Source organism: Saimiri boliviensis, chromosome X, assembly GCF_048565385.1.
Source record: "Saimiri boliviensis isolate mSaiBol1 chromosome X, mSaiBol1.pri, whole genome shotgun sequence".
NCBI classification, from domain to species: Eukaryota; Metazoa; Chordata; class Mammalia; order Primates; family Cebidae; genus Saimiri; species Saimiri boliviensis.
The window spans coordinates 44,218,842-44,245,398 of record NC_133470.1 but is presented as its reverse complement, the minus strand read 5'-3'; the positions used below and the strand labels follow the sequence as shown (position 1 = coordinate 44,245,398).

Here is a 26,557-nt window from a genome sequence, read left to right as displayed (position 1 = left end):
GGCAGGACAGACTAGGGTTGGACTGAGAAGTGCCAAGGCTGACAGAGCAGGGACCTCATGGGATGTTCAGGAACAGGACGAGATGGGTGAGGGTGGGGCATGATGGCTACGACAGGCAGGGCCTGTGACTCACCAACTATTGGAGGTTTGGAATTGGGTTTGCAGCCAGAGTCAGGTTTAGGACACGTCATGAGATATCCAAATCCTTGTTCTTCCTAAGTTGATGAAGAAAACTCTAGACAGTGGAGGTAACAGCAGGGCAGATCCCTTGGCCTCACCCAGGTTCAGGGAAGAAAGGGACAGGGATGGAGTAATGGATAGGAATGGGGAATTTTTAGACAACCCCCCCCACCACCACCACCACCACCAAGGAGGGATAGACAGAGAAACAGGAGACCAAGTGGTGGACAGAGAAGCACAGAGAGAAACTCCAAGATGCGCTAAGAGAAAGGTGGATGGAGCAACAGGTGTAGGGGGAGGGATTCGTGAGGTGTCACCTTTACACAGAATGTAGGATACAGGACCTAGGTCCACCAGGGCTTAGCTGTCCACCCTGGAGTGCAGGTCACTGGTAAACAGGTGGTACTGGATCATCCGGTGAGCATCAGAGCCAGCAGCCCCACCTAGCTCGTCATAGATGTGCAACCTTCTGCTCCTGCTCAAACAGCTGTTTCAGCTTGTGCAACTGTGGGAGCTGAGCATGAGACAGAGAGTCCAGGATCCTACCTCATCCCCAAGTCCCCTCAGCACGGTACCTACTGCCCGCATGCACTCCAGGTCCGCCTCAGCACGCCTCAGCTTCTCCCAGCTGGAGTGGCAGTTGCACGGGTCTTTGGGGAGGCAACAGAAATTACCGGTGACCTCCAAGACATTGTGCACTAGGGGACTACTGCCCACCTCATCCTTGGACACCTATGGTGAAGAATCAACGAGGATGAGCTGTGGAGGAGGGTAGCCCTGGGGAATGATTTGGCCCAAGAGAACAATGGGGCATGGAGGACAGAGAGAGAGGGATGAGGAGTGATCAAGCAGGGGGAAGAGAGGAATTCAGAGAAGAGAGGACAAACCGCAGGTGATCAGGCATAGGGGCTGGAGGAATGAGGTTGACTACGCAGGGATGGAGGAATGCAGGTGACCAGGCAGAAAGAACAGAAGCACAGACAAAAATCCAACAGAAGGAAGGATGGCGGGAGGGCAGGTGGGCAAGGGAGAGCTGGAGAGCTGGAGGGCTGGCAAGCAGTCCGGCAGGAGGAGGGAAGAGTTGAGGGTGGTCCGAGGAAGAGAAATAGATGAGTGGGGCTTGTTGAGGCAGAGGAGGGGTGAGTGCTGAGGCAGGGAAGAGGAGGGTGGAGAGAGAGAACGGGGAGCAGTCAAATAGGAAGAAAGGATGTAGGTGGCAGGCACGAAATAGAATCAGGGGACAGCGAGGCAGGGAGAATGATCAGAATGGAAGAAAGTCAGAAAGTGAGGGAGAGAAGTTGAGGGGGAGAAGAGCCGGTCGGCCGGGTAGGGGGTGGGGCAGGAAGGGAGGAGCAGAATGGGAGTGGGGGGTGCTTATGCAGTGAAGAGGGGCGGGACCACCCGGGAAGGTGGTCTGACAAGGAGGGCATGAATACAGACAGCCAGGTAGAGAGAAAAGGAAGAATAGGGGGTGAAAGGCAGCAAGGAGCATGGAACGTGGGGTGGTTGGGAAGGGAAGAGGGGACACAAAAGGGTTGCTGAGGAGATGCGGAGGGCAGTCAGGGAGGGAGGATGGGAGGAACGAAGGTTGATGAGGTAAGAAAGGGTCTCACCTTGGGGTCCCGAGAGTGCTCAGGACACAGCACCTGAAGGCGCTTACAGTACCTCTTACTCTTTGGATCGTAGGCATCACAGAAGAGCTATGTGACCCTGGAGGGAGGTGGAAAAGTGAGGTGCTGAGAGTCGGGAGATGGGAGGTCCCACCCTGGAACTCTACCTGCACCTTGTCCCAAACCCTGCCCATACCATGCCTCTAACTACACCCACTTCTGCCTCTGAGCACACCCACAGCCTGCCCCTGACCTTGCTTAACCTTGCTTCTGACCATGTCCACATCATGCCTTCCGCCCTTACTAGCCCCCACACTCACCCTTCAATGCAAATAGGGCACAGGGACCCAGCAGACAACTGCCACTCATACTGGAAAGAAAGGTCACAAATGGGAGGAGCTGTGGACATATGCTGCCTGTCCTCCAATGATAAAGCTCCATACACCAGGTCTGTTGTCCCCTGTAGACCCTATGCTCCCATCTGCACAGCCAGTGTCCCCCTCACCACTGGTTAATGCCCTGACCTTGGCTCTCATTGGGCATGGGGGAAGAGCCCACCCAGGAGAAGCCATGGATGTGTGTTGCATTCCTCCTATAACAAATATCCAGGAGCCAAACCTGCCCCCACCACATGGACCCCACCTATGTGCCACCCTACCCAGCCAAAAACACCCTTGTCCCATCTGACCCCCAGCTAATGTTCCAACTTTGGCAAAGCCGTGCTCCATGTGGCACCAGGTGACAGGCTTAGAGATGGGCCACCCACAGGAGACACAAAAGATCTGCAGGTCTTTGCCGCCCTTTTCACCTTTGTTGCTCGGCACAGGGCAATGGAGGGACCAGGGAAGCAGTACGGGATGGGGAGGGACAGGAGGAGAGGCCAGGTCTCTTTATGCTCCACCTCACCAATGCCCTCTCACCTAGTAATCCACGCACACAGCGTGCTGCTTGCCACGCAGAACGATGGCCTCAAGTTCATGGAAATGGCACTCCATGTCCTTCCGGCGAGTATAGGTGTCCTGCTGCTCATGGTGGATGCGCTCCAGCATTTTCTTGCCATGCTCATTGGCAAAGCAGGGGCTCCTTTGCCACTGCTGGATGCACTGGGGCAGGATGTTATTCACGTGGCTGGAAGGAGAGAGAGAGAGAGCAAGAAATGAAACGGTTAGATGGGGCATCAGAGGAATAAGAAAGAGATGAGCTACTGAATAGTGACTCTATAGGGTACTGAGTGGCGGATGAGTGCATGTTGGTGAATGGGTGCTTGAACAGTCGATGGGTGGGTAGATGGGTGGATGAGCAGGTTGGACGTAATGTGGATGGGTGGTTCAGTAAGTGGGTGACTATGATGCTGGATGGATGGGTGTCTGGGTGGAATTACAGATGGCGTAGATCATGCCTTACTTTGCCTTTGTTCCTTAACCTCCAGGTGCACGCGCTCACCTGCCAGCTTCATGCCATAGTCATCCAAACAGTACTTGGAGCCTGGCCGGGTGGGATACACACAGCTGGGTCCCAGGCACTGCTGCGGTGAGGCTGGGTCCTTGACATGCTCCGGATGCTTCCACTTGTCTGTGTGCTCCCTTTTCTAAGTCTGCTACTTCTCCTGCTTCAGGACAAGAGTGGTCAGGGCAGCCGGGCACGGTGGCTCACGCCTGTAATCCCAGCACTTTGGGAGACCAAGACAGGTGGATCACTTGAGGTCAGGGATTCATGACTAGCCTGGTCAACATGATGAAACCTTGTCTCTACTAAAAATACAAAAAAACTAGCCTGGCATGGTGGTGGGCGCCTGTAATCCCAGGTACTTGGGGGAGGCTGAGGCAGGAGAATCGCTTGAACCCGGGAGGCAGAGGTTGTGGTGAGCCGAGATGGCACCACTGCACTCCAGCCCTCCAGCCTGGGCAACAAGAGCAAAATTCCATCTCAAAAAAAAAAAAATGTGTTTAGGGCAGTAAGGTCGATGTATGTCAGCCACCAACTCCTGCACCCCTGCCCTGCATTCCAACCCCAACCTCTGCCTTCATGTCCCCCATTCAATTCGCCACCTTCTGCTCTACCTTCTTCTTCAAACTCTTCATGTGCTTCACATTCACTGCCTGTTTCTGCCCTGTGGGATCCATGAGTTGGAGCTTCTTGATGTCACTCACTCAGGGCTGCAGATCCGGAGATACTGACATGCTCCACAAACTGGTTTCAAAAAGTGGTCTTTGGATACTCCTGCCTTCTGTCATCTCACTACTGAACCTTACTGCCCTCCTTGTCTCCATCCTTCCAACCCAGGGCCCTGCCACACACTCACCAGGCTTTGATTGCCAAAAATCCCCTCTGCAAGTGTCCTGGTACAAGTTACAGTCTCAAGGCAGGTCCTCTTCAGACAACATCTGGGGTGTGGCTGTTGCCCAGGTGCCTCCTTTACTGCCAGTGGCACCACTGCCATCTGGTACTTATGGGCTTGCCTGGGCTTCTGTGGTTGAGGCAGCTGTCAAGTGGCCAGTGGCCAGTGGGACCACAGCAAGATCTCTGGGGGTGTTTCAGGCAAGGTCTGACAGCAGACCCTTAGCATCAGCCGGGCTCCCTGTCTACCCTGTGTCGTGAACTCACCAGGGACCAGGGATTACTAGTAGGATTCCCATGCTGGTGGGAAGAGGGCTGTTGGTCAGCCCTGAGCGGGTAGGGACAGGCTCACCCTGCCCCAACACTCCTGGCCTCACCCTCAGGCCAACTTAGCCTGGGGCAACTGCACCTGCTGGACACACTAGGCCCTGCCTGTCTGGGAATGAATGGTACCACTTGGTCCTGCATGCCCACCTTATCCAGACACACCTGGCTGGTCTGCCTGGACACTTCTGCCCCCACCTTGCCTACATCCATGCATAAGGCCCTGCCTATCCGCCCAGAAAAACTGGGTGCCACCCCTTCAGACTTGCTCTGCTGAGCCTGGCCCACCCCTCCCTCCAAGATAAACAGGCTACCCTGCTTAACCTGGGTACACGATGGACCCAGCCAAGTACCTCTGCCTGCCCAAACACACTTGGCCCCGCCCCTCAGGCAAGTTCAGTCTGCCTCACTGCCTGGCCTAGTCCGCTAGTCTCCCCAGGCCCCGCCTACCCACTCCTGCGCGCCAGGGGCAAGAGTGAATGGGTGAACGAAGGGTGGATGGATGGGCAGACGGATTGAGGGACGATCGAACGGCAGATGGATGGGCGGACGGGTTGAGGGACGCTCATTCACCTTACCCTTCGTGCCCTGTGGGCCTCACACGTGGCGTCCAGGCATACCTAGCCTCGCCCCTTGCCAGGCTCCGCCCCCTTCCCAGACTCGCATCACCACAAGCCCCTCCGCATTCCGGGACAGAGAGGACGTGGCCTCACGTCACACCCGGCTGAAACGCGTTGAGATGCCAAGCCCTGCCCTGCCTCCCCACCTGCACAGGCCACATCGGACCCTGCCGGCCCTGACCCACCCACCCACCTAGCAAAATTTCTCAATCTTTATTCTGAAAAGTACTCCTACCGGTGCCCAATATCGCCACATAAAATGTATAAATAGACAAATATACTTTTGCGGCCCGGGAGATCGAGACCAACCTGAAGCAACATCGCCAGACCTCATCTCTAGGAAAAAAAAAAATTTTAAAGGCTGGGCACGGTGGCTCACGCCTGTAATCCCAGCACTTTGGGAGGCCGAGGCAGCGGATCACAAGGTCAGGAGCTCGAGACCATCCTGGCCAACATGGTGAAACCCTGTCTCTACTAAAATACAAAATTCCTGGGCGTGGTGGGGGTTGGGGGGATAGCATTAGGAGAAATAGCTAATGTAGATGATGGGCTGGTGGATGCAGCAAACCACCATGGCACATGTATACCTATGTAACAAGCCTGCATGTTCTGCACATGTACCCCAGAATTTAAAGTATAATAAATAAATAAAAATTTAAAAATAAAAAATTGCAGGAAAATAGAAAGCTAAATGTAAGAAGGTAGGAATAAATTCATATTTGAAATTCATCCTTTATTACATTATCAGCAATTAAAAAAAAAAAAAGTTGTTAATGGAGCCAAAGCCTGACTTGCCGCTCTGCCCCACAGTCTCCCGAGGCCGCCTCCCCAAGACATGGCTCAGGGTATCGTCTCACTATGGCAGCCGCATGGCACAGCATACTTGACTTCATGTTCGGTGCCAAAGTTGATGATAAGACCATTCTAAAAGGGCTCCAGTCCATTTACCAGGAGCAGGGGATGGCGGAGCTGGTGGACACCTGCAGGACCACGTCGCTATTTAGCAACCTACACAAACAGAAATGGCAGCTTTACCAATCTGAGAATTTACCCACATGGATTGGAGTTGCTGGACCTTCAGAGTTACTATGGTGATGCGCAAGGCAAAGAAGAGATCGACAGACTTTTGAACAAAGAGAAGAAAGAATGAAAGAATTGAGTCAAGACAACACTGGACAGATGAAGTGATTACCCCCTGTAGTCCCAGGAGGAGTCATTTACAGATATTGGCCCACCGCAGATGGGCACCTCGTTCAATATGACATAGATGAAGTGGTGTATGATGAAGATTCACCTTACCAGATCACTAAAATTCTACATTTGAAGCAATTTGGAAATATCCTTAGTGGGAATGTTAATTTGGCAAAGAGTGATTTGGCATATACCTGGGTCATCATGGGCAGTGGCAAAGATTACATCAGCAAAGATGTACTCATTCTGGGAGGCAGAGATGGGGGCATATTGTGTGAAATAGTCAAACTAAAATCAAAGATGGTCACTATGATAGAGATTGATGAAATGGTGATTGATGGATGTAAGAAATATATGCGGAAAACTTGTGATGTCTCAGACAATCTTAAAGGAGACTGCTATATGAGGCTCATTACTGTATTCCTGTACTGAAGAGGTATGCCAAAGAAGGGAGAGAATTTGATTATGTGATTAATGATTTGACAGCTGTTCCAATCTCCATGTCTCCAGAAGATTCCACATGGCAGTTTCTCAGACTGATTCATGACCTCTCAATGAAAGTATTGAAACAGGAAGGGAAATATTTTACACAAGGGGAACTCTGTCAATCTGACGGAAGCCCTGTCTCTCTATGAAGAACAGGTAGGGTGCCTGTACTGTCCTTTGGAATTCTCAAAGGAGATGGTCTGTGTCTCTGCATACTTGGAATTGTGGGTATTTTACACCGTTTGGAAGAAAGCTAAACCTTGAAGATGAATATCCTCTAATCACGTGTGCTGCAAATAGCCTTCCTGACCTCCGTATGCTGTACATGGCATCAAAATGAGTCAGGCAATTGATTGTGACTTCCTTAAAGTTTTCTTTTTTAAATTATTATTTTTAATTTTTTAAAAATGGAAAATGTATATTTTGATGAGTTTAGGATGTTACGTTTTTGAAAGTCAGTTGAAGGATGGTTAGACAGCACAGCTGAGACTGCTAAATGCACTAACCCTGGAATGTGATTTGTGTTCCTTTTGATTTCTCTGTGGACTTTTTTTGCTTGGGTCTTGGTACGCCTTCAATTTGGATATTTGAAGGAATGAACATCGTTGTTTTGTTTTGGAGGTAAATTCTTGATGATGTTTCCTTCCCCCAAAATTGACTTAGATATTAAAATTTGGTGCTTATTATCAGGATAAATAGCTAATGCATGTGGGGCTTAATACCTAGGTGATGGGTTGATAGGTACAGCAAACCACCATGGCACATGTTTACGTATGTAACAAACCTGCACATCCTTCATGTGTATCCTGGAACTTAAGATAAAATAAAAAATCTGAAATACATTTTTAAAAATAAATAATAAGCGCCGGGCATGGGCATGGTGGCTTACCCCTGTAATCCCAGCACTTTGGGAGGCCAAGGCAAGTGGATCACCTGAGGTCAGGAGTTTGAGACCAGCCTGGCCAACATGGTGAAACCCCATCTCTACTAAAAATACAAAAAAAAAAAAAAATTAACTGGGCGTGGTGGTGGGCACCTGAAATCCCAGCTACTAGGGGTGCGAGGCTAAGGCAGGAGAATCGCTTGAACTCGGGAGGTGGAGGTTGCAGATCACACCATTGCACTTCGACGACCTGGGTGACAGAGGGAGACTCCATCTCAAAAAAATAAGAATAAATAATAAATAAATAAAATCTGATACTTATAAGAGGGAGAAAATATAAATAACAATTGCTTTAGTTCAAATTACAAAAGAGACCCAAAAAATTGTTAATGGAGTAAATGCTCCAGTTAATGGTTGTCATTTGGTATGAAAATTAACAAATCCAGTCATTTACTGTTCATGCCAAACCTAGCAAATCATAGGAATACAGAACATTTTGAAATAAAGTGATGGAAGAAAATTTGCCAGACCCATGCTGATCAAAATAAAGCAAGGTCAGCGCTGTTACTATCAAACTGAAAAGCCTAAGACAAAAATTATTCATTGGAATTGAGAGGGCCCTTCCATAATGATTCAATTCACGATGAATATAAAAATTCTAATTTTATATACACTTAAGAAAAATGGTGTAAAATAAATACAAAGCAAATACGCTAGAACAAATGGTAAAATCGGAAAAAAAAGATTATCACTGTGGAAGATTATAAACATACTCTTCTGCTAATTCCCACTGACCCTTCACGCCTCTGCCTTGGCGTCTCTGCCTGGGAAACGCTCTTTGCTTCTTTTTCATCTGGGTGTCCGGCCTCTCTTCTGAATGAACTTATGGATATAATTATAATATAGTGAGGTCTGTTCTTTTTATTTTAATCTTGAAATTAAGAAGAAAATGTAGGTGTTGCCTGAACCTCTCACAACTGTTTTCTGTCTGTCTTCCCCACTAGAAATGAGGGCAGGGACAATGTCAGTCTTCATCACTGTTAGATATCTAGTGCCCAGTTTATTGCCTGGCACATGGGAGGTGTCCAGTAGCAATGTATCAGGGACCCTGATCCTCTGGTGTTTTTGCAAAATGGCAAATTACTGTAATCTATATGGCTCCATATTATTTCTTACAGATAAAAGCAAATAAATGCTGTAATTTACACTAAAGTTACATCTAACTAACCATTGACAAAGTCAACATTTTGAAAATGTTAAGATCTTTGTTAAGAAGCTATTTTCCCTCATTCGAGCCTGGTGTCTCATGAGAGTGTCCCCAGCTAAATCTAAATCTTCACAGCTTGTATCAAACTCAGTTCAGGGATTGGAGTGTCAAGTGAAAAATCCAAGCTGAACTCAGAAGTACTCTGTGAGCTAGCTCTATGTAAGAATTAAAGAAAGAGGAAAGCAACACCAAAAGCAGTTCAGCAGTTAAAGACAGGTTTATTTTGGAAAAGAAACCTGAGAGGGACTTCTGGCCGAGTTAGGACTGAGGCACTTTCTCTTACAGACTAAGAGGTTTTTTAAAAATTTCTTATTTTTTCATTTTGTTTTATTTTTGTTCAGGAACTAAGACTATAAGGCCATACCTAGGATAATTTTCTTTCAGTGCTTATGGTAAAAGTCTACATGGTTCAGGACCTTTAGAAAAAAATAGAAAAGGATTGCTTTAAAAAAATTTTTTTACTTTAAGTTCTAGGGCACATGTGCAGAACGTGCAGGTTTGTTACATAGGTACACATGTGCCATGGTAGTTTGCTGCACCTGTCAACTCGTCATCTCGATTTTAAGTGTTAAGTATTTGTCCTAATGTTCTCCCTCCCGTTGCCCCCCACCCCAATAGGCCCCAGTGTGTGATGCTCCCCTCCCTGTGTCCATGTGTTCTCATTGTTCAACTCCCACTTATGAGTGAGAACATGTGGTGTTTGGTTTTCTGTTCTGGTGTTAGTTTGCTGAGAATGATGGTTTCCAGTTTCATCCATGTCCCTGCAAAGGACATGAACTCATCCTTTTTTACTGCTACATAGTATTCCATGGTGTATATGTGACACATTTTCTTTATCCAGTCTATCACTGACGGGCATTTAGGTTGGTTCCAAGTCTTTGCTATAGCAAATAGTGCTGCAGTAAACATACATGTGCATGTGTCTTTATAGTAGAATGATTTATAATTCTTTGGGTATATATCCAGTAATAGGATTGCTGGGTCAAACGTTATTTCTGGTTCTAGATCCTTGAGGAATCGCTACACTGTCTTCCACAGTGGTTGAACTAATTTACACTCCCACCAACAGTGTGAAAGTGTTCCCATTTCTCCACATCCTCACCAGTATCTGTTGTCTCCTGACTTTTTAACGATCACCATTCTAACTGGTGTAAGATGGCATCTCATTGTGGTTTTGATTTGCATTTCTTTAATGACCAGTGATGATGAGCTTTTGTTCATATGTTTGTTGGCCATATAAATGTCTTCTTTTGAGAAGTGTCTGTTCATATGCTTCATCCACTTTTTGATCGAGTTGTTTGTTTTTTCTTGTAAATTTGTTTAAGTTCATTGAAGATTCTAGATATTAGACCTTTGTCAGATGGGTAGATTGCAAAATTTTCTCCCATTCTGTAGGTTGCCTGTTCACTCTGATGATAGTTTCTTTTGCTGTGCAGAAGCTCTTTAGTTTAATTAGATCCCATTTGTCAGTTTTGGCTTTTGTTGTAATTGTTTTTGGTGTTTTAGTCATGAAGTCTTTGCCCATGCCTAAGTCCTGAATGGTGTTGCCTAGGTTTTCTTCCAGGGTTTTATGATTTTAGGTTTTGCATTTAAGTCTTTAATCCATCTTGAGTTAATTTTTGTAAAAGGTGTAAGGAAGGGGTCCAGTTTCACTTTTATGCGTATGGCTAGCCAGTTTTCCCAGAGCCATTTATTAAATGGGCAATCCTTTCCCCATGGCTTGTTTTTGTCAGGTTTGTCAAAGATCAGATGGTTGTGGGTATGTTGTATTTCCTCTGAGGCCTCTGTTCTGTTCCATTGGTCTATATCTCTGTTTTAATACCAGTATCATGCTGTTTTGGTTACTATAGCCTTGTAGTATAGTTTGAAGTCAGGTAGCATGATGCCTCCAGCTTAGTTCTTTTTGCTTAGGATTGTCTTGGCTGTACAGGTTCTTTTTCGGTTCCATATGAAATTTAAAGTAGTTTTTTCTAGTTCTGTGAAGAAAGTCAATGGTAGTTTGATGGGAATAGCATTGAATCTATAAATTACTTTGAGTAGTGTGGCCATTTTCATGATGTTAATTCTTCCTATCCATGAGCATGGAATATTTTTCCATTTGTTTGTGTCCTCAAGTTATTTCCTTGAGCAGTGGTTTGTAGTTTTCCTTGAAGAGGTCCTTCACGTCCCTTGTAAGTTGTATTCCTACATATTTTATTCGCTTTGTAGCAATTGTGAATGGGAGTTCACTCATGGTTTGGCTCTGTGCTTGTCTATTGTTGGTGTATAGGAATGCTTGTGATTTTTGCACATTGATTTTTTTTATCCTGAGACTTTGCTGAAGTTGCTTATCAGCTTAAGGGGTTTGGGGACTGAGATGATGGAGTTTTCTAAATATACCATCATGTAATCTGCAAACAGAGACAATTTGACTTCCTCTCGTCCTATTTGAATACCCGTTATTTCTTTCTCTTGCCTTATTGCCCTGGCCAGAACTTCCAATATTATGTTGAATAGGAGCAGTAAGAGAGGGCATCCTTGTCTTATACCAGTTTTCAAAGAGAATGCTTCCAGATTTTGCCCTTTCAGTACAATATTGGCTATGAGTTTGTCATAAATAGCTCTTAGTATTTTAACATATGTTCGTTCTATCAATACCTAGTTTATTGAGAGTTTTTGGCATGAAGGGGTGTTGAATTTTATAAAAGGCCTTTTCTGCATCTATTGAGATAATCATATGGTTTTTGCCACTGGTTCAGTTTATGTGACGAATTGCATTTATTGACTTGCATATGTTGAGCCAGCCTTGCATCCCAGGGATGAAGCCGAATTGATCGTGGTGGATAAGGTTTTTGATGTGCTGCTGAATTCGGTTTGCCAGTATTTTATAGAGGATTTTCTCACTGCTGTTCATTAGAGAGAGTGGCCTGAAATTTTCTTCTTTTGTTGTCAGACTAAGAATTTTTAAGGATTCAGGGCAAGAGAGCTTATCAGAGGCTTGGATTGCTTCTGTGTCTCTTTGTTATGCTTATCTGGGAGGGAGAGCTGTGTGTCTGTTCACACACGTCTTCTTGCAGCTTCAGGCATACCCCTGAGTCTGCTTTTAGCTTCCTTATCTTAGTGCACCTGAAGGGAAAGGAATGTGTTTATTAAGGCCCACTGTTTTACTGGGGCCCATTTTATCAGGGTGAAGCTTGGCAGTTACCCAGGAGACTTCCCTGGCTCCTCCCTCTGTGCCCAAGCTCTCTTATCTGTGTTTTACTGTCTGCTCTTCCTGGCTGCTTATTGTCAGAAGAGAAATGATTTCCTTGAAATGCATGAAGCTGGAAAGGCAGCTGGAACTTAAAGTGGCAGTGTTTGTCCAAGATGAGAGTGCTCCTGCTCTGTCACTCTAAAGAAACTGTTACCTGTCTGTGGCTGTGAAAGTTGATAAACAGTACTTGCACTATCCAAGCTAAGGTGTGTTTTAGCTTTCCTTTGAGTTATTTTCCTTTGAATTGTTCCAATATTAGGGATCTGTGCCCCTATCACGGATCACTGTTTCTGATCATGAAATTGCAAAAAATGAAGCAGCAGCCATTGCTGTGACCCTCACAGATGCATCATCAACAGCTTTTTGATCCTCCTCACTTCTGACTTCAAACCTACTTCTCTAATGTCTCCTGTCTCTTTACTGCTGTTTTTCTTTCATTCCTAATTCCATAGCCCTAGTTCGGATTTCTCATATTTTACATTGTAATAAACTCCTGTCTCTGAGATGTGGATGGCTAATCCAGTTTGCCTCCAAGGTCAACTTCCCAATGGGCTATGGATTAAGAAATATATCACCATCAGCCAGGCACAGTGGCTCACACCTGTAATCCTAGCACTTTGGGAGGCTGAGATGGGTGGATCGTTTGAGCCCAGGAGTTCGAGACCAGCCTGGGCAACATAGTGAGTCCCTGTCTCTACAAAAAATGCAAAACATTAGTGGGCATGGTGGCATGCATTTGTGGTCCCAGCTATTCAGGAGGCTGAGGTGGGAGAATGGCTTGAGTCTGAGAGATTGAGGCTGCAGTGATCCGTGATCATGCTAATGCACTCCAGCCTGGGCAACAGAGCAAGACCCTGTCGAAAGAAAGAAAAAAAAAAAAAAAAGTCAGGATCCTCCTTAGGAATCTTTCCTGGATCTTCAGGATGTTCAGGATCAGGGCTCCACTCTATAGTGTGTCTTTCCAAGTTCTCTATGACAGGGTCCCACTTGCCTGTACAAAACAAGTCCTGTTCTCAGGCTCTCTAAATGTCAAACAATCGGAGTATTCGCTCTCTTGTTGATCCAGCATGGGCATCCATGTTCAGGGTCTTTACGGAGGCGTGCCTTTCTTTCTCTTTTGCCAATTCCTGCTCACCCCGCAAGACTAAGCTTTGGCATCACCATCTGGAAAACTCTATCTACTTCCTTTCCAACTGGGTGACCTGCCCTTCTTCTGAATGCACTTGTGAGCATAATTGTAAGAGTGATAGGTATGCCTTTTATTTTCTTGGAATTATAAAGGATGGGGGAGTGTTGTCTGAACCTCTCCCATCTGTTTGTGTTTGTCTATTTTTGCCTATCAACATTCAGCTTATCTTTCAAGACTCACCTCAGATGCCTGCCCCACTGGGAAGCCTTTTTCAGACCCGTTGCTCCTCCTTCCTCAGTTTTCCCACGGCGTTTCTGTCATTCTGCTTAGTGTTGTTGTATACTTTACAGGTTTCTCTCCTCCCAGCACAGTGCTCCTGCAACAGTTGCTGGTGATTACTGACTTACAGCTTTCATCTCTTCTGACTGCCCAGATCACTAGATGTTACATGTTTTGTTGGCAGACTGGCACATCCTTAGAGGCAAACACTAGATTGGCCATCCAGATTGGATGGAACAAGAACATGAACCATCCCAGGAACAGATACTCTGAATTTAACCTTTTTCTGCAGACTGTTTCTGTACTTGTAATTGATTTTTATAATATCCAATGTATCAGTATTTTCTGTTATAATCATGCCTTGGGTATCACAACTAAAACTCTTTGCCTAACCTAAGGTTACAAAGATTTCCTCCTATGTTTTCTTCTAGAAGTTTCATGATTTTATATTTTATCAATAGGTCTATGACCTCTTGAATTGATTTTCATGTAAAGTGTTAGGTTAAGTTGAAGTTTGTCTTGTTTTTGGTTTTGGTTTTGTATATGGATATTCCATTGTTCAGGCATCATTTATTTTTACCTTATTTTGTTTTAAGTTCGGGGATACATGTGCAGGATGTGCAGGCTTGTTACATAGGTAAATGTGTGCCATGGTGGTTTGCTGCACTTGCCAACCCATCATCTATGTATTAAGCCCTGCATGCATTAGCTATTTTTCTTGATGCTCTCCCTGGCCCCATCCCCCTCCATCACAGGCCCCAGTGTGTGTTTGTCCCCTCCCTGTGTCCGTGTATTCTCATTGTTCAGTTTCCACTTATAAGTGAGAACATCCAGCATCATTTATTAAAAGGACAATACTTTCTCCATTGAAATGGTTTTGTACTTCATTTAAAAATTAGGTGACTAAGGCCAGGCATGGTGGCTCCCATTTGTATCTCAGTGCTTTGAGAGGCCAAGGCAGGAGGATCACTTGAGACCAGCCTGGGCGGCGTAGTGAGACCCCGTCTCTACAAAAAATAAAAAATTAGCCAGATGTGGTGGCATTTGCCTGTAGTCCCAGCTACTCAGGAAGCTGAGGTGGAGGATCACTCGAGCCCAGGAGTTGCAGGCTGCAGTAAGCTATAATTGAACCACTGCACTCCATCGGGCGACAGAGTGAAACTCTGTGAAAAACAAAAATGTTGTCTAGAGGAGGATTCTGGGAAGGTGGTGGAGTAGGAAACACCAGGAATCCATCTCCCCACAGAAATAACAGTTACACTGACATAATCTGTCTGACATAACTATTTTGGAACTCTGGAGTCTGTCAAAGGCTTGCAAGTTCCAGGGGAAGCCTAAATGGTGAGTTGCAGTTAATTTCAGTCAATTTAAGCTCTTAGCACAGTAGCAGCTCCCCACCCCTGACTTTTTATCCCCATGGCAGACAGCTGTGCACATGTTCCTGGAGCAGCTTGCACACAACTTGCAGGAGTGGGGTAGGTCAAAAGAACTCTGCCTTCCAATATTGGGAATCTGTGCTTGGATCACTAATCACTGATCACAGAGTTGCAGAAAATGAATTCGCAGCCATTGTTGTTACACCTCCCACTACTGTTGAAAGCCTCACCTCCTGGAGGTTGCAGTGAGCCAAGATCATGCCACTGCACTCCAGCCTGGGCAATAGAGCAAGATTCTGTAAAAAAAAAAAAAAAAAAAAAAAAACCTCACCTCCCATCCACCCACCCCCACTAATGTGATTTCCAAGAGATTTAAAGGGTCAGTGCCTTTCTCTCCCATTTTTCTTTTTCCCTTTTTTGGGAGCCAGGCATAATACACTCAATAGCAACCATACATATGGGGGAAATTAGAGAGTCACCACACATGCCCAGGGGAAGGGACTCAGGCTTAGTAAACACCTCAGAAGACTGAGTTTATACCTCAGACTAATCCTCAGCACAGAGACAGCCTACAACAATTACATAAATAAACAAGTAAATAAATAACAGAAAATCTTGGGGAAAGAATCTGATATACAGAGTTATCACATTAATACATTTGAATGTCCAGTTTTCAATCAGAAATCAGAAGGCATACAAAGAAACAGGAAAAATATGGCCCATTCAAGGGAAAAAGATAAACCAACAGAAACTGTCCCTGAAAAAGACCTGTCAGCCATGATCTGGGAGCAGTTATGCCCACACAGGAACCCAGCAGGAGGCACACCTATCTACCGAGAACCAGCTCAGGAGACCCCCACCCAGGTGGGCTGAAAGTATTGAGAGGCAGATACCCAGATAGCACAACAGAGTGGATCTACCCTGGGGACCAACAGCCTGAGAGCCTGAGGAGCTGACAGCTCTCCAGACTGAAGGCCCTGAGCAGACTTTCATCCAAGTATTTATTTGCTCTTTTGACAGGTGATTCTTGTTAATCCACAGATGTTCTACATAAACACATAACTCAGGAATATACCAGGTAGGCAGCTGTTACCCGCCTACCACTGATTACAAACTGAAAGTATTTTCCACAAGGGAACCATGGGGGCAGGGTAAACTTAATGTTTCTCAATACCTATCCATATTTCCAGAGGCAGACCTGCAGATATCAGTCCCCTCTGTGACCCTGAAGCAGCCCTGTGACTTGGTTCTAGCCTCTCTCAGCCACAGTCTGGAGCCAATCCTGCCTGTCCAGTGACCTACGCAGTAACCGAGCAGGAGGCCATCCAGGAAACTGGTGGGAGTCACATGCATCCGCACACCTGGTAACAAGGCTGCTGTCTGTGTACCCAACTGCAGACCTTGAAGTGGATCCTTGTCTCAACACCAGTCCCACTGACCAAGGTCCTGGAAGCAATCCTATTGGCTCAGGCACCATGCAGGATCCACACCCTCCTAGGACTCTCATACTAGGCCCACCAACTGCAGACCCCACTGCATACCCAGCAAATAACCATGCGACCCAGCTAAATCCCTTCTTGACTGTGATCCCAGGAGCAATCTCATCACCCCAAAGACCCTTAACCCATTATAACCACAAAATTCTTTGTTTCCTTTTTATTTTTTAAAACTTATTAAAAATTCATTTATTTTGTAATCATTTTCTTCCTTTGAGACAGGGTCTCACTCTGTATAGTCCAGGCTGGAGAGCAGTGGCACGATCACAGGTCACTGCAGCCTCAATTTCCCAGGCTCAAGTGACCCTCCACCTCAGCCGCTCAAGTAGCTGAGACTACAAGCATGCCACCACAGCCAGATAATTTTTAAATTCTTTATAGAGATGGGGGTCTCATTATGTTGCCCAGGCTGGTCTCAAACTCCTGGGCTCAAGAAATTCTATGACCTCAGTGTCCCAAAATGCCAAGATTACAGATATGAGCCACCACACCAGCCAAAGTCTTTGCTTTCTTAATCTATCTCTGAGAATGAATTTTTGAATCATGGGGGCTGCATCTTCTGCACTCACTCCAGGAACACCCCTTGCATCCCTGGTAAAGATTTATTCTAAGCCTGTAAAGTTACCTCATGGTCTTTCCATAAAAGGCTTATTGGATTAAGTCGCTACTGGAATCTATACTCTAATGAAGATCCTAATTGTCAATGACCAGAAGACGGATCCTTTGAATTAGAAAGACAGATTTTATTTGAAATTTATTTGAACACAATTTTAGAGAACTCTTATTCTAAACTATTGGCTTATTGAATTTATGGGAAGATCAGACAGAACAAAGAACTCAGAAAAATATTATGGCTAGCCCTAAAAATTCCTTTAATAAAATTAAAGAACAAAAGCAGACCTAGAACAAGAGTTGAAATCCACTCCCACTCTAAATCCCCCTTCTCCACTCACACCCGGCTTTGTTCCCAACTCCGTGTTCCTGACCCACCAGAGCATCTATTCACTCTCCGGGCCCCTGATTTGAACACCACTCCTAAAGATCCAGCCCTATCTCCTCAGCCTCTCCCTCCTCCTCTATCTCCTCAACAAAATCCCTCCACTCCTCCAACCCCCGGAAAAACTTCTTAGTCATCCAGCTGCCTTCTTTTATCTCTCTTTCCCTGGATGATTTACAAAAACGCTCCTGATCTTAAAAGCCCTAATCAGGCCTGGTCTTAAAACCTGAAGCTGCGAGGTCATTTATGTAAGAACTGACTGGCAAGAAATAAATCTGGCGCAGGCTCCAAGGACATTCAACAAAGCTTGTTTTGCTGTGCCTTGAAACCTCTCTTATTTCCCAGGGCTTTGTAATCAGACTCCATTAGCTCCAGACCTCCCTATGCAATGCCCTCTGAAAATGTATCCTGCACTCCCTTCTCAAAGAATTCATGTACCCCGGACAGCAACAGATATTTTAAATTACAAAGCTATTTTGTCCCCACTTTTAGAAGGACCTACCAAGTTCAGAGAATTGTTGGAGAGATCAGTGGCCATCTGTAACCCCACACATAGAGACCTTAACTGGTTGCTAAGGGGTGTATTTCTCTCTCATGATCAAACTGCAATTATTAGACAGGCCAGACGGCTTCCTGGGGAAAACTTCCCTCCACAGAGGGAACAGATGGCCGGAACCCCTCCCTGACCCTCCTGCAAATGAGGAGATCGCCCAGCTAGACGCTGATATTCAGGGTCTGTAGGGACAATATCAGAGGCTCTCCCTCCCAAGGCAAATTTTTCTAACGTTGAATTATGTATTCAGAATGAGGGATTTGTTGAGAGACATATACAAGGTTTTCAAAGGCATACAGCATTAGATCCTGAAGCTCCAGGGTATAGAAAACTTCTCATTTCTGCTCTGGTTAGAAATCTTCCTGATATAAAGAGGCAATTCCAAAATAGTATAGTGGTTGGGCTGGTCAGTCTCTAAGCATTATAATAGAAGCAGCCACTCAATTATTTGAAAATAGCTTGCAAGAAAATAAGGGGAAAAAAACTAAAATCGACAGTCATCTTACAGCTTGAATTGTTACAGAAACAAAGGCAAACCTGTAAGAATGACTCAAAGTCCTTTCACATCTTTAGTCAGCCATAAGGTTTTTCTAGTTTGCCTTCTGAAATTTGCAGATATTGCAAAAAGCAATTTTTGCAATCTACCCATCTGACAAAGGACTTATATCCAAAATCTACAAAGAACTAAAATAGATTTACAAGAAAAAAACAAACATCCCATTCAAAAGTGTGCAAATGATATGAACAGACACTTTTCAAAAGAAGACATATATGAGGCCAACAAACATATGAAAAAATGCTCTTCATCACTGGTCATTAGAGAAATGCAAATCAAAACTACATTGAGATACCATCTCATGCCGGTTAGCATGGCAATCATTAAAAAATCTGGAGACAACAGATGCTGGAGAGGATGTCGAGAAATAGGAACACTTTTACACTGTTGGTGGGAGTGTCAATTAGTTCAACCACTGTGGAAAATAGTGTGGTGACTCCTCAAGGACCTAGAAATAGAAACTCCATTTGACCCAGATATCCCATTACTGGGTATATATCAAAAGGATTATAAATCATTCTATTATAAGGACACATGCACACGTATGTTCATTTCAGCACTGTTTACAATAGCAAAGACTTGGAACCAACCCAAATGACCATCCATGATAGACTGGACAGGGAAAATGTGGCACATAGACACCATGGAATATCATGTGGCCATCAAAAACTAAGAGTTTGTGTCCTTTGTAGAGACATGGATGAAGCTGGAAACCATCATTCTCAGCAAACTGACACAAGAACAGGAAATCAAACACCGCATGTTCTTGCTTATAGGTGGGTGTTGAACAATGGGCACACACAGACACAGGGAGGGGCGCATCACATACTCAGGTCTGTAGCGGAGGACTAGGGGAGGGACAGCAGGGGTTGGGGAGTTGGGGAGGGATAACATGGGCAGAAATGCCAGATGTAGGTGATGGGGATGGAAGCAGCAAACCACACTGCCATGTGTGTACCTATGCAACAATCCTGCATGTTCTTTACATGTACCCCAGAACCTAAAATGCAATTTCATATATATATATATATATATATATATTTATATATTTATATATATATTTTTATATATATTTATATATATATTTTTATATATATTTTATATATATTTATATATATTTATATATTTATATATATATTTGTATATATATTTGTATATATATTTATATATATTTGTATATATATTTATATATATATAAAAAATAAAAATAAATAAATAGCTCTTATGTGATGGAAAAATAAATTGTATTCATTAATTAAATTCAATATTTTCCTCAAAAAAAAAAAAAAAAGCAGAGGCATTGGAAAAACCACTGTCCTGTACTTAAAAAAAAAAAAGAAGAAGAAGAAACTCTCCCTAGAGCCTAACACCCTTAGAAGGCTCATTATTCCCCTCCTTTGGTACAATACCCCATTGATCGATGGGGTCAGCTGATTCTCGGTTGCACCCCAAAGCCCACCATTAAAGTAGAGGATTAAGAACTGGATGTAACTGACACTGATAGGACTTCCTCTACTCTTCACTCAGAATAATTATCTCTACTTGTTACCTCTGCCTCTGTTCAAGCTATTGGGGTCTCTGGGCAACATATTTCATTGCCCACATCTCAGGACACCCCAACAGCCTTTGCCGTCTTAACACCAGCCGTGCCTTTCTAGTTTCTGACTCCTCACTTGGCAAACCTTTTAGGTAAGGATTTATTATGTAGGTTTAATGCTGCCATACAATGTAATAAGGAAGGCATTTTTATGTCTCTGCCTTCACACCAATCTTCAAACTTTCTGTTAACTTTAGTATTAAAGTTAATACACTCTCTCATGGAAACCCACCTTGATTTAAATTCCTCTAAAGAGGATGCAATCTTAAAAGATGTTCCAACTCATCTCTGGGCTTCATGTGCAAATGAGATTAGACCACTACTGAGTACAGAACAGGTACTCATTGCATGGAAAAGGAACAAACATTTCCCATCAATAGTACACCCTCTCACAAGATGCAGAGAGACAAATTGAACCTATCATAGACTCCCTTTTGCAGCAAGGTATACTTATTTTCACCACTTCATCCTGTAACACCCCAATCTTACCAGTAAAGAAAAAAGGAAAATTTGCTTCCGATGGAAATCAAATCTATTTATACAAGATTTGTAAGTTGTACAAGATTTGTAATTCCCCGCCACTCTGTCATCCCCAATGTAGCTACTATCCGTATCTCAATTCCTGGTGATGTAGTTGGCCTCTCCTCAGCTGTCTTTTCCTTTCTGTTGCACCCTGACTCAGTTTCTCCTTGCATTTACATTTAGAGGGGGGCAATTAACATGGACTCTCACACTTCAGGGATATTGTGAGTCCCTCTCCAAATTCTCTCTAATCCTCAAAGCCTACTTGGATTCTGTAGCCTTCAGCCACGGCTCCGGTCTCGTGCTATATATTGATGACCTTGACCTTTTGCTTTGTAACCAAACTAAATAGGATACCCTTAAAGACTCTTTCACTCGCCTAAAAGGCACTAGCTGACCGAAACCATAAAGCCTCTATCTCTAAACTTCAATTAGTGCAAACAACTGTTACTTACTTAGAACATGAAATACCTCAAGGCACTCAGAAGCTCACCCAAAAATGCCTCGAGTCAGTTTTGTCCATTCCTCTCCCTAAAATGAAAAAGCAGCTGTGTAAATTTCAGGGGCAGCTGGCTATTGGCCACCATGGAGTCCTAATTTTGTGGCTATTTCCAACCCACTATATGCCCTCCTTCCAGATACCACTCCAGAGGCCATTCTCTGGCCTTCAGAGGCATTAACTTCTTCTTCTTTTTTCTTTTTCTTTCTTTCTTTTTTTTTTTTTTTTTTTTTTTTGAGACAAAGTCTCGCTCTGTTGCCCAGGCTGGAATGCAGTGGCACAATCTTGGCTTACTGCAACCTCCACCTCCTAGGTTCAAGCTATTTTCCTGCCTCAGCCTCCCTAGAAGCTGAGACTACAGGTGTGTGCCACCACACCCAGCTAACTTTTGTATTTTTAATAGAGAAGGGTTTTCACCATGTTGGCCAGGATGGTCTCGATCTCTTGACCTCATAATCCGCCCATCTCAGCCTACCAAAGTGCTGGGATTACAGGCGTGAGCCACTGTGCCCGGCTGCATTAACTTCTTTTGAAGCCTTAAAATTAGCATTGTCTTACCCTGCTCTTGGCTTACCTCTGTTGTCATGAAAATAGTGGGGTCGCTGCAGATATTCTAGGGCAACACTTTGCCTCTCAGATACCAACCTGTAGCATATTTCTCATGTCAATGGGATCCTGTGGCAGCGGGCACATCCCCATGCCTGTATGCAGTAGCAGCAGCTGCCACCCTAATTACCAAAGTCAGCACCCTTACGTTAGGTTGCCCCATCCATCTCGATGTTTCCCATGCTACGTCCGCTCTCTTACAAGTTCTTAAGATGCAGCACCTCTCTACACATGGACAGACCACCTAGGAGCAAGCCCTGGTAACAATCCCTCCATTATCTTACACCTTTGTGACACTAAGTCCTGCTACACTCCTACCCCTCCCTGATGATGAAGATCTGCGTTCCATTCCGCTTGGTTGCCTAGCAGCCACAGAAATGGTTTCAAAGCCATGAGAGGATCTCTCAGACACTCCTTTAGACAACCTAGCCTTGCTGCTACTTCGTAATGCCTCTTGCAAATTTAATTTTAAGGGAAACAATAAATGGCTATGCCATAGTTACATGAAACGCTTGAGGCATACTCTTCGCTGACTATAAAGTCAGCCCAGGCTGCTGAACTTACAGCTGTTATTAGAGCTTGTACCCTGGCAGAAGGAAAAACTGCCACTATTTACACTGAATCTAGATATGCTTTTGGAGTCTGTCATGCTGTCGGTACAATCTGGAAATCCATGGATTCTGAACCTCTGCTGGTACTCCTATTGCTAATGGACATGTAATTGCTGCCTTATCACAAGCTGTTCACCTTCACACTGAAATTGCTATTGTTTGTTGTCCAGCCCACACTAACGAGATGGATACTGTATCTTTAGGGAATGGTAAGGCAGAAAAGGCGGCTAAGCACACAGCCAAAAACTGACCCCCTGTTCATTTTTCCACCCACTTTATAAATTTACCTTTATTCCTAACTGATATTATTGATTTCCAGGCAAATGCCCCAAAATATGAAAAAGATAAATGGGTACAAAAGGGTGCCAAGTAATTATCAGATGGATTGTAGTTTGGGCTAAATGGACTTCCTGTGACCACTTTTCATTTAGCCCTTCGGCTTGTACTTATGTGTCTCATCATGCAACGTATGTGCATATGGAGGACAATTGGGGAGCTAAAGAATAATTGGTTTTACCCTGGTGTCTACAAAATTTCTGTCCAAATTATTTCTCAGTACATTACTTGTAAATCTCACCAAGTTTTTGGAAGAAACCAACATTCCTTAGGCTGTCCTCCAAGGCCCACACTTCTCCTTGCAGCACTCCAGATACATTTCATAGATTTACTTCCAGCTTTGGCTTTTCCCGCTCTTTGGCTATTGTCTGCAGTTCTAGTGGGTGGATTAGAGGGTCTAATGGCACAACAGTGGTGAAGAAATTCACAGCTGAGGTTATACCTCACTTTAGCATCCCTTTATGAATCAAGTCAGACAAAGAAACTCCTTTTACATCAGAGATAAACCTCTTGCTTGCAAAATCTCTGGGGCACTCATTAAAATTTCATGCCCCATACCATCCCCAATCCTCAGCGCAAGTGGAACGTAAAAATCTGGACATTAAATGGACTTGGGAAAAATCTGTCAAGAAACAAAAGTATTATTCTTGGCCCTTATAAAAATTCTGAATACTCCAAATAGAAAACTAGGATTGAACCCTTTTGAAATAATGTTCAACTACCCTATGCCTGTTGGTATCTCTAAACCTTCCATTCCTGGGTTAAACGGACACTATGTAGATTTAAGTGAATAATTTGATGCTACATTTAGCTATATACAGACACTAGTTAATCTACTTGGAGCATATCATCAACAGATAAAAAGGGCATGGCTTTTGCCACTGACAAGCCTTGCCATGTTTTTCAACCAGGAGATCATGTGTACATCAAGATTTTTATAAGAAAGCGCTCACTGTCACCTTGCTAGAAGGCCCACATGAAGTACTACTGGCCATCTAGACTGCCATCAAAATAAAGAAAAATCCCCCTCGGTCTATGCAAGTCATGCCAAGCTAGTGGTTTATTTCTAATGCAAAGCTAGTTCCTGATCAGCACTCCCAAGATAATTTGAAAATTACCTCTACAGGCAACCTTAAAGTAAGGATTTCCAGGGCCAATTCCCAGGCCCCAGAAGCAGACAGTATTTCTTTGAAGTAGACAGCTTTTCCAAAAACCGTGAATCAAGAAATTCCACTTTCACCTATTTTCTCCCCTTTTGAGGTGTCCTTGCTACCTTCTTTAGGAAACAAGCAGAAACAAAAAAAAATTGTTTAATCCCATGACCTCGTTTTTTTGTTTGTTTGTTTGTTTGTTTCGTTTTGTTTTGTTTTGTTTAGAGACAGAGTTTCACTCTTGTCGCCCAGGCTGGAGTGCAGTGGCGTGATCTCGGCTCACTGCAACCTTCACCTCCTGGGTTCAAGCAAGTCTCCTGCCTCAGCCTCCCGAGTAGCTCGGATTACAGGCAAGTGCCACCACACCTGGCTAATTTAGTATTTTTAGTAGAGACTGGGTTTCTCCATGTTGGTCAGGCTGGTCTCGAACTCCTGACCTCAGGTGATCTGCCTGCTTCGGCCTCCCAAAGTGCTAGGATTACAGGCGTGAGCCACCGTGCTTGGCCTCCCACAACCTCTTTTTGTGTTGTTGGCAAAAGCCTTTCTTCTACTGTTGATGGGCTTTTTTTCTCTCTCTCTTTTGAGATAGGGTCTGGCTCCATCACCCAGGCTAGAGTACAGTGGCACAATCATAGCTCACTGCAGCCTCAACCTTCCAGACTCAAGCAATCCTCCTGCCTCAGCCTCCCAAGTAGCTGGGACAACAGATACACACAACCACACTCAGCTAAGTGGTTTTTTTTTTTTTTAATTTTTAGTATGGATGACATCTTGCTATGTTGCCCAGCCGATCTCAAACTTCTGAACTCAGGTGATCCTCCTGCCTCGACCTCCCAAATGTTGGGATTACAGGCATGAACCACCACACCTGGCCTAATAGACTATTGAAAAGCTGACGGGAGACAGTCTCAATCTATCCTATTCTCCATCTGATCCTCCACTATGGATCTTTTCTTCAAACTGTGTCTTACTCTTATTAACCCTTACTACTTTTCCAACAGATCAAGCACAGATCTAGCACTCCTTTATACCGGCCTTCCAAATTCTGGCTACTATAGCTAATCAGTAAAGCTCAGAGAATGTATGCATGCCAAGAGAAAACAATGTCATTCTAGTTCTCCTTTGGTAAGAATTGGTCTCATTATTATTATGTAATGACCTTTTTTGTCTCTTTTACAGTTTTTCACTAACGTCTATTTTGATTTCTTTGCTAATCTTCAATATATTCTTTCTTCTGCTTATTTTAGGTTTAATTGGCTCTTATTGCTTTAGTTTCTTAAAAAGAAAGCTGAAATAGTTGCTTCAAGAACTTTGTTGTTTTCTAATATAAGTAATTAGTGCTATAAATTTATCTCTATGTACTTCTTTAGCTTCATCCCCCAACTTTTGCTAAGTTATGCTTTCATTTTCATTTTGGTCAAAATGCCTTCTAATTCCAATATTTCTTTCTTCCCTGATATATGGACTTTTAGAAGTATACATTCTAGTTTCTAAACATTTGAGTGTTTTCCAGAGATGTTTCTCTACTGGTTGTGTAATTTAATTCATTTGTTGTCACAGACCATACCGTGTACATTTTGAATATTTCTAAATTCATCTAATTGGTTTCATGGTCCTGAGTATGGTCTACTTTGGTTAATTTTTCCTATCAGGAAAAATAGTTAAAGCTCCCGAGCCTTTGGAGAAAATTATATCCTCTCAGGATGATGTCCCTGTTCGGAATATCCAGGGAAACATGTCCCATCCCTAGCTACCTGATGACAACCCATAGGTCCCAGGAATCAGAACTCTGTTGTTTGCCTGGTAAATGTTTTGATTGGCTTCACAGACGTGTTGATTCACCAAAAAGACATCAGAAAGGTGTCTGGAATCTGTGTATGTCAATCATCCTCAACAGCTGCACGAATATCTCCCCTAGATGCCAGGATGATCTATAATGCTAGTTAATGATGAACACCAGCCTTGTAGAGTTCCTGAATTTCTTGAGTGTGTCCGTATTTTCGGTGGCATGGTTAGTGGCTTGGGTGGCTTCACAAATGAAAGCATGGAAAACTAGGCATTGTATAGAACTTCAATAGTCCACATCTCTTAAGGGATGGATGCAACATAAAACATTCATGGCAATCATTAAAAAGTCAGGAAACTACAGATGCTGGAGAGGATGTGGAGAAATGGGAACACTTTTACACTCTTGGTGGGAGTGTAAATTAGTTCAACCATTGTGGAAGACAGTGTGGCGATTCCTCAAGGATCAGAACCAGAAATACTATTTGACCCTGCAATCCCATTACTGGGCATATACCCAAGGGATTATAAATAATTCTACTATAAAGACACATGCACATGTATGTTTATTGCAGCACTGTTCACAATAGCAAAGACTTGGAACCAACCCAAGTGCCCATCAAGGATAGACTGGATAAAGAAAATGTGGCACATATACACCATGGAATACTATGCAGCCATAAAAAAGGATGAGTTCATGTCCTTTCAGGGACATGGATGAAGCTGGAAACCATCATCCTCAGTAAACTAACACAAGAACAGAAAACCAAACACTGCATGTTCTCACTCATAAGTGGAAGTTGTTGAACACTAAGAATATATGGACACAGGGAGGGGAACATCACACACTGGGGCCTGTTGGGGGATGGGAGGTTGGGGGAGGGAGAGCATTAGGAGAAATACCTAAGGTGGATGATGGGTTGATGGGTGCAGC

General features: G+C 44.1%; 1 long non-coding RNA gene and 1 pseudogene across 1 annotated transcript in view; one reads left to right on the top strand and one right to left on the bottom strand.

The window, feature by feature from the left end:
- LOC104653114 (uncharacterized) overlaps positions 1-18,105 on the bottom strand; it is a 31,980-nt gene extending 13,875 nt beyond the window's left edge. Inside the window, exons 1-3 of the long non-coding RNA XR_746386.1 lie at positions 17,910-18,105; positions 2,111-2,918; positions 1,794-1,890 (exon numbers count right to left, since the gene is read on the bottom strand). This is a non-coding gene — a long non-coding RNA (uncharacterized LOC104653114). The remainder of the gene's footprint in view (positions 1-1,793; positions 1,891-2,110; positions 2,919-17,909) is intronic.
- LOC101046691 (spermine synthase pseudogene) lies at positions 5,930-7,031 on the top strand (annotated as a pseudogene).
- Positions 18,106-26,557: the final 8,452 nt, after the last annotated feature.